The 7695-nt window shown below is 36.6% G+C and overlaps 1 long non-coding RNA gene across 1 annotated transcript; it reads right to left on the bottom strand.

Annotated features, from left to right (window-relative positions):
- Positions 1-320: 320 nt before the first annotated feature.
- LOC138773878 (uncharacterized) lies at positions 321-2391 on the bottom strand. The gene is made up of 3 exons (XR_011360230.1): positions 2016-2391; positions 1239-1297; positions 321-510 (listed from the first exon to the last, which is right to left on the bottom strand). It is a non-coding gene; the product is annotated as an uncharacterized lncRNA (long non-coding RNA).
- Positions 2392-7695: the final 5304 nt, after the last annotated feature.

A 7695-nucleotide genomic window follows, 5' to 3' on the forward strand; every position in this document is an offset into this window, starting at 1 on the left:
CACAAAACCTCCAGTGAAGTACTGTAATGTCTCCCCTCCTTGCTACACCATAACAGTCTGGCATGGTGGGCACTTCCTTCTACAGGGCATAGATTTCTTCCAGATTTAATTCACATTTTACTCTTAGATGCAATAGTATTCCTAAAGAAAATCCGTGGTTAATCCAAAAATATTAATATGTGTATAGGTTTCTATATACCACATTCTGTTCTCAAGATATAGAGAGTTTACTGTTTGGCTGATAATCTGTATTTTTCATTTAAAGCGAATGTACCATTAGGTACATCGCTTTTTTTTAAAATTAACCAATTGGTGCTGACGCGGGTACTCGGGTGGCACGGTCCTATTCTTTTAAATGCTGCCCAGTTCCCGCATTCAGTCTGTTCGCGTGCTCAGGGCACTGGGGGCAAGCCTGCCACCCCCCAGTGTGACGCTATCCACTGATCTATGTGACGCAGCTCTATTGATTCTAATGGAGTGGTATCAAAGTGGGGAGTGGATATCTCATACCTAGTGTAAAGAAAAATGATACAAAGTAGATGTATTGTCTGTAGTGCATTTTTTTTTATTTCCCCGTAAATCTTTAGTTAACATCTGGCAAAAAAAAAAAAAAACCTCCAGAAAAATTCAGCAAAAAAATGAGGTTGTATTGGGTAAGGCCTTATTTATACCATGACAAAATAGAAGAAAGCTGAATGATTAACAGATGAATGCCTTCGTAGGTGCTTCTGACCTTGTCTATGAAATTGCTGCTTTGTTTGTCAGGACACAAAGCACAAGTGGGCACAAACACTTTTAGCTTTTACAACTGGTGATGGCATATTTTGCAAAGAAACAAGTTATGTTAGTTGTTGAAACTTTTGTGCATCTCCTGAAACAAATGACACTATTCCGAACATTTTCTTTTCTTAGTAGTAAATAGGAGCGCAGTGTTGACAATAATAATATTATATTTTAAAATATATTTGTATTTCTGTATTTTGTAGACCTCATTACACTTATATAATGCCTTGTACCAGGGCTTTCTCATTTCTCTTCAGCCAGGGATGGATATTGAACTGAAAATGGGATTTCTACAATTATTTGGATTTGGATTATGATTCTTATCTACACAGGGCAGGAAATAATATCTTGAACCGTGATTTATTGGAGTATTCTAATGGAAACACTGACCAGTATGGAAATGTCCCATTGCTGTGATGGAAAGTCTGTATGTATATGATTTACAAATTTCTTACCTTCTTCAATTGGAACTGTCATCCAGTTTTGCAACAGAAGACCTCTCCGGATTAGCCACCTGTCGGATATATAATCTATATGTCATTTCTCTAGCAATGTACCCAATAGGAATCTAAAGCTCTTTTATACATTATAAGTATTTTCTAGCAACACTGCTACTACTGTACTTACACTTCTGTTGGTGTCGCGCCTTACCATTTAGCTGCTATTCCTGGAACATGCAGATGCTGGGGTTTGGGGGTTAGTAAACATCCAAAATGAAGATATTTGGTATTAAGGCTTATAGATAGTACTTTTCAGCTAAGGTGTTAAAAATCTCTAAAAAATCTTTTTATCTACTTTTAAAATTTTGAAGTGATATAATATATCCATGTTGTTAAAACACACGATCGAGCAGCATAGTAGTTGCATGCAGTTTTCACAATATGCTGGCAAAAAAAATTGACATCCTTTCTGAAATAGTGGTGTGTTTTACAAGATCTCTGCTTGCTGACACGTAATGAACACATTCTCATTTGCCTCCAAACACTGAAATTGTATCCTAATGATGACAGCGGTAGACTATGTTCCCACATCTGGACATTGTTTTTAAATATTACCAGCCGTCTTTGAAAAAAAAAAACAAAACAGTTTTTCAGCCTGAAAATGAAATAGCCATATACTGCGCATAGTTGTAAAAAGCCAATTATGTGAAAAATATGTAATAAACATAGTATATTTTATAGATATATTCATGTACTTTAAGTCAAGAAAGTTGTATGTCAACCCTTTCTTACCTTTATTATCTAAAGTAGAACTGTGTTCTGTCATGTGATGTCTTTGCCAGGAACCCTATTGTGTAATGTTTATAGAGAACACCGCCTAGGTGATGCTTCATCTGATACAGTAGAGGCTCAGAAAATTTATAGTGGCGCTTTTTTCCTAATAGTAAAGAACATCAGCAATAGTAAAGAACACCAGGCTATATTCAGAAGCAGCAGATTTGTTGAACTTAAAAAAGTTCCATTTATCTGAATAAGGATAATGTGGTGGAAAGTATATGCATTTCTGTAGGTTCCATGCAAAACTGTTTGGTCACATAAAAATCTGGAAAAAATCTCCTATTAAGTTTAGTTATTAGCTGTATTTTGTTGGTGTTGTTGTTTTTTACAGCTATCTGTATCACTGGACCAGAGGATTAGTGTTACCTATTGAAAAAAACAGAGAACTTATGTCTGATAAAATATATTAAGGGGGCTTCAAACGCATTGCATTTTTTTAATCACACTGCATTTCTTTGGAAGTTTTTCATTTAGTTTTGAACCCAGAAGAGGATTAGAATGACAAATGAGAAATATAAAGGACTGCATCACAAATGCAGTAGCAGTTTAATAAAAAAAATGCTGTGTGTGACTACATCCTTAGGAAAACAGCTGTAAATGATGTTCTTAATCGTTATTTGCAGCCAACATATTAACGGTCTATATTTGCCCTTATTTTTCCATTGTGTGAAAATACTGTAGTCTAATGGTGCGTTTACACGTAACGATTATCGTGTGAATTTGCGCCATAATGATCGAATTCGAAATCGTACGTGTTAACGCAGTGAATGATCAAACGACGAATGAGAAATCGTTCATTTTGATCTTACAACATGTTCTCAAATCGTCGTTCGCAAAAAATTCGCAGATCGTTCCGTGTAAACAGTCGTTCGCCGATTTAACCAATGTGTGAGATAGGCTTAAGTGATCGCAAAACGATTTTCCGTACGATATAATGTACCGTCTAAACGCTGATCGTTATAAAAAAAAAATTGTTACTCCGACATCGTTAATCGCACGATAGACTTACAATTCTGCAAATTAATGGTAGCTTGAGCAAATTGCAAAACTTGGCATTTGCCCTAAATCCCCAAGGTAACAAGTGCATCCTTAGACAAGCTTGTGGGTGAAAGCCAAGGGAGAAAAGAGCCAATGGCTTCCCGTCCTGTTGCCTACTCTGCCCTAGCTAACTACTACTAGCTAACGGCTGCCTTATGCCCGTGGTCTGTTGGAGGCCAGGAAAGTGCAGTTTGAACCAGCATAGGTCCCTGTCAGCATAGGAGTCAGAGGAGGTGAGTATTTAGTGTGTTTTTTTGTAGGGGGATAATTGTCTATCCTGAAGGGGGGGGCAGCTGTCTACTCTGGGGCACCTATCCATACTGGAGGCAACTACTTACCTCCTGGGGGCAAGTATATACCTACAGGGGCACCTGCTTAGATCATTTAAATATGTCACCTATTTACGTATTAGGGCATCTAAATACACTGGGGACAATTATCTATTAACTAGAGGGTACTTATGGGGGTTATTAAATTGCTAACTACCAACCAAGCTGCTTGGGAGACTTACCGACCAAGGGGGGGGGGGGGGCATTATTACAATTTGGGAAACTATGGGCAGAAAAAAGGTTCAGATGATGTTGGAAAAGTGAGGAGCTGTCTGTCAGTGTCTGCACATAGGAGTCATGGCCAAGAGAATTTATTATGCTGGTCTGGGAAAGATGGAAATCTAAAGAAAAGAAAATGACTGATGAGAGACAATGAGGAACATTTACTAAGCAAATTAATGTATGGGACTCTTCTAATGAGGATTGGTGTGTTTTTTGTTCCAATATCTTGGGACTGATTTATTAAAATGCAGCATTGCCATAGTGAATGTATCTAAGTAAAAAGTTACAGAAAAGGCCGCAGAAAAGTAAAATTGCGTAAGCATATTCACCTGCTACTGATAAGACATGGGCCCGCACCTGTTTGTGCAACTTTTTAAAAGGTCGCAAATGATAAATTGGGCGCTAATCCCGTAAAAACTCAAAACAGGCAGATTAAAAATAAAGTTGCATCTTAAAAACATTCGCCTGTCGAATACTGGTTCATAAATAGAACTTAGATCAAAAATGGGTAAAAAATCCAATTATTCACCTATAAATAGTCGCAAAACCCTTAATAAATTTCCCCCAATGTGTCCTGTGAGTCACTGCATATAACTGCACTATAATAACTTATATAGGCTGCAGAGCGTGTGGAGGACTTGTATCTATCACTATATGGTGCCTGTATGGGGTTATTTTTGGTCTTTGTTTTCTTTTTGGTAACAATATGATGTTATTATAAAGTCACTGTGTGGTGGCAAGATGTATCGTGATTAGTAATATTAGGCAGCATTATTGCTGCCCCAATTTAAATAGCGTGTGAACACAGCTTTTCTGTGTTTTCAATCCGCTCTTGGTTTTAGTTGCAAAATACTGGCCAAAATACTGAGGCTATGTTTCCACCCAGTGAAATAAAATAAAAAAAATGGCTGTAAATAAGGAAAAATTTGTTGTTTTTCTGATCTAATAATGTTTGTTTTTTACTATGTGTGAATGGAGGGCTCCAATGACTTTATTAGATAAAAAAAAAAAAAATATGGCCGCTTTCGTACTTATTTTACTGCCAAAGACTAATTTCACACTATTTCAAATAGACGTCCAATATACGCCAATGACGGCCATCTATAATGATCATGATCACGGCCCCTAAATCCCATCATATTTTGTTTTTATTTTACTGTGTTTGAACATAGCCTCATACTGCTATATAAAAGTATAGGTTATGTTCCCACTAAGGGAATGTACTGTCATTTAGCGGGGAAAGGCGGGCGTTTATTGATAATGATGGATGCAAATCATGATTATTATATCCGGCAGCCATTATCACCTTGACCTGCTAAAGGACTGTAGTGGAAACACAGCCAAAGGTGTATATCAATATAGTCAGACATCATATAGACATGTAAGGAACACATAAGAATGGTATAGGTTTTAAAAAGTCTCTGCAGTCAGGACTGGAGTCTGTAAAACGAAAGGGGGTACATGACTGAAACCTTAAAATATGTCCAATGGTTACATAGGGTTTAGGAGGGAAGAGTGTTCAGTAAAAGTATTATTTTACTGAAAGAGTAGTACTGTAGACGTTTGGAACAAACTTCCAGCAGAAGTGGTTGGTAAATTCACAGCACATAAAATTAAACCTACCTGGGATAAACATATATCTATTCTAAGATATACCCAAAGAAAATAATATAAGTAGAGATGAGCAAACCGGGTTCGGGTTCGAGCCCATCCGAACCCGAACGTTCGGCATTTAATTAGCGGTGGCTGCTGAACTTGGATAAAGTTTTCCACATAGCCTTAGGGCTTTATCCAACTTCAGCAGCCACTGCTAATCAAATGCCGAACGTTCCGGTTCGGATGGACTCGAGCATGCTCAAGGTTCGCTCGTCTCTAAATATAAGGACAGATTATATGGACAAGATAGTTTTTTCTGTCGAAAAACCTCTACGTTTCTATGACTGTGGTAGATCAGTCTATAGGCAGCAGGTAGACTGACTTCAGGATTCAGCTTCAGGATTTACTAACTATCTGTAGTTCCCCAATAGTTTAAGTAGAGTAATTGAAAATCAGAAAAAAATATATGATCACTAAGTTATAGAGCCTACTGATTACTGCTTGCAAACACAACGGAGAACATTATATGAGATTAATTGAACTGACAGAGACCTTTCCATGAAATGGGTTGGCCACCTTTTCAGTATTTTTTTTTACAATTAGAAGTAATTATTATTAAGTAATTATTCTTTTCCACCCATAGGTTTAACAAAAAATAAATAAATAAATGTGTGTAATATATGTGTATATCTTCCCACAATGTCTTTTTTGTTCCCTCTATTGCAAGGAAAAAGACTGTGAATGCTGCAGTTGGTTTGCACAAAATGTTATGACCTTTGGCTGATCTGTGCTAGGTTCACACCTTATTATTATGGGTATGTTCAAACAACATTTTTTGAGATGAAAATACCTCTGTATTTTAATAATTACAGCTGTAAATAATGATCATATAATTATTAATGGCCGTGATTATAAAAAAAACAACCATATTTTTGCCTAAAAAAAAAATAAAAAATCGGTGTGAACACACCCATAGGTACGCATTTTGGTCACTATTTTTTTTAACCAAAGTCAGGAGTGAAGCTCCCAGGTCAAAATGATAATGGAAAGACCCACTCCTCGTTTTGAAAAAAAGACTGACAGAAATATTATCTGTAAATATAGATGTAAACTGTTTTATGTATGGTTCCGTGGAATTATTTTAGTTGTGTTCATGTGTGTGTGTGAAATGTAAGTATTTTTACATGAGTTACCCTCTGTCAGGCTCCATTTATCTATCTGTGAAAGGAGATTTATTATAGAGGTTATTTTGCTTTTCTACTTTTATTTTTCTGTATAAACATAATACTTCTGTTTGGATTGCTGACAATGTTCTTAATTTTTAAAACCTTTTTTATAAATGTTTTTCTTAATATGGACAATAACAATAAGATTATGTAAACATTATGTTCACAGTAACAAACATTATTGAAATAAACATATCGCCGCAGCCATAGGTAGTAATATGTAGTAGTTTATGTTTTTCAGGTTACGTTTTCATTACTTGATCGCATGTACCACTTGGGTATAATGTCTTCAAGGTTATTTGAAGAGCAGTCATATTGTGGGGATTTTCCAGATATTTCCTCTTGCTTTTGGCAATAACACAATGTCCCTTCATTTACAGAACGCCCATTTTACTTGTATTTACACAAAATAAAGATAGCCTGTATGCTTCATAGTTTACGTATTCCGGGCAAGGGTTGGATGGCATTACCCAGTTCTAGCAAGAAGGAAGCCACTCATACTGCAGTGGACAGAAATACGTGAATAGACTGAGTTCGTATAAGTTTAAGTACCAACATGTTGCATGTACCAACATTCAATGTTTATCACTCCAGCTGTTCCTTCTGTGTTGATGGTGATAAGCTTGTTACCAAAACAGTATGTCCTATTCCATGACTTTCACGTAGATCTGTAAAGGTTACAGTATTATCAAGCAAGACTTCAAAGACCATACAAATGTGCACACACAGAGTTTTGACGACACAGACTGGCAAGACAATCCCTTTTGCCCAGACCCTGAACATTTCCCCCCCAGGCAATGTTGTGCAATCCCTGATATGAAAAGTTTGTTATTTGTGCTAGATAGGTAAAAAAAAACATTATTTTATCGTATCACTTAAATGGGTTTTCCAAGTTAAACAGTTGTTCCCTATCCACAGAATAGAGGATGTGAAATTACAGGGGGCTTTCAATCTTTAGAACAGGCTCCAAGTTTTGGAGCAAAATGACTTGTTACTCACTTGTGCCGCTGTTCCGTTTATTGTCTGTGGAGCTGTAGATAAAAGCTGAGGACTGTAGGAAGCTATCTCCAGCAGCTCTATAGAGAATGAATAGAAGTGTCACTTGCAGGTCTTTATGTTTCTTTTAATTGAGGAAATACATAAAAGGGCAATTCAACCATAATCCTTTGGGTAAACCAATTTAAAGACCACCGTCTGTAACTCTATTGTAGTGGTTGTTATAGT

Source organism: Dendropsophus ebraccatus, chromosome 1 (genome assembly GCF_027789765.1).
Source record: "Dendropsophus ebraccatus isolate aDenEbr1 chromosome 1, aDenEbr1.pat, whole genome shotgun sequence".
NCBI classification, from domain to species: Eukaryota; Metazoa; Chordata; class Amphibia; order Anura; family Hylidae; genus Dendropsophus; species Dendropsophus ebraccatus.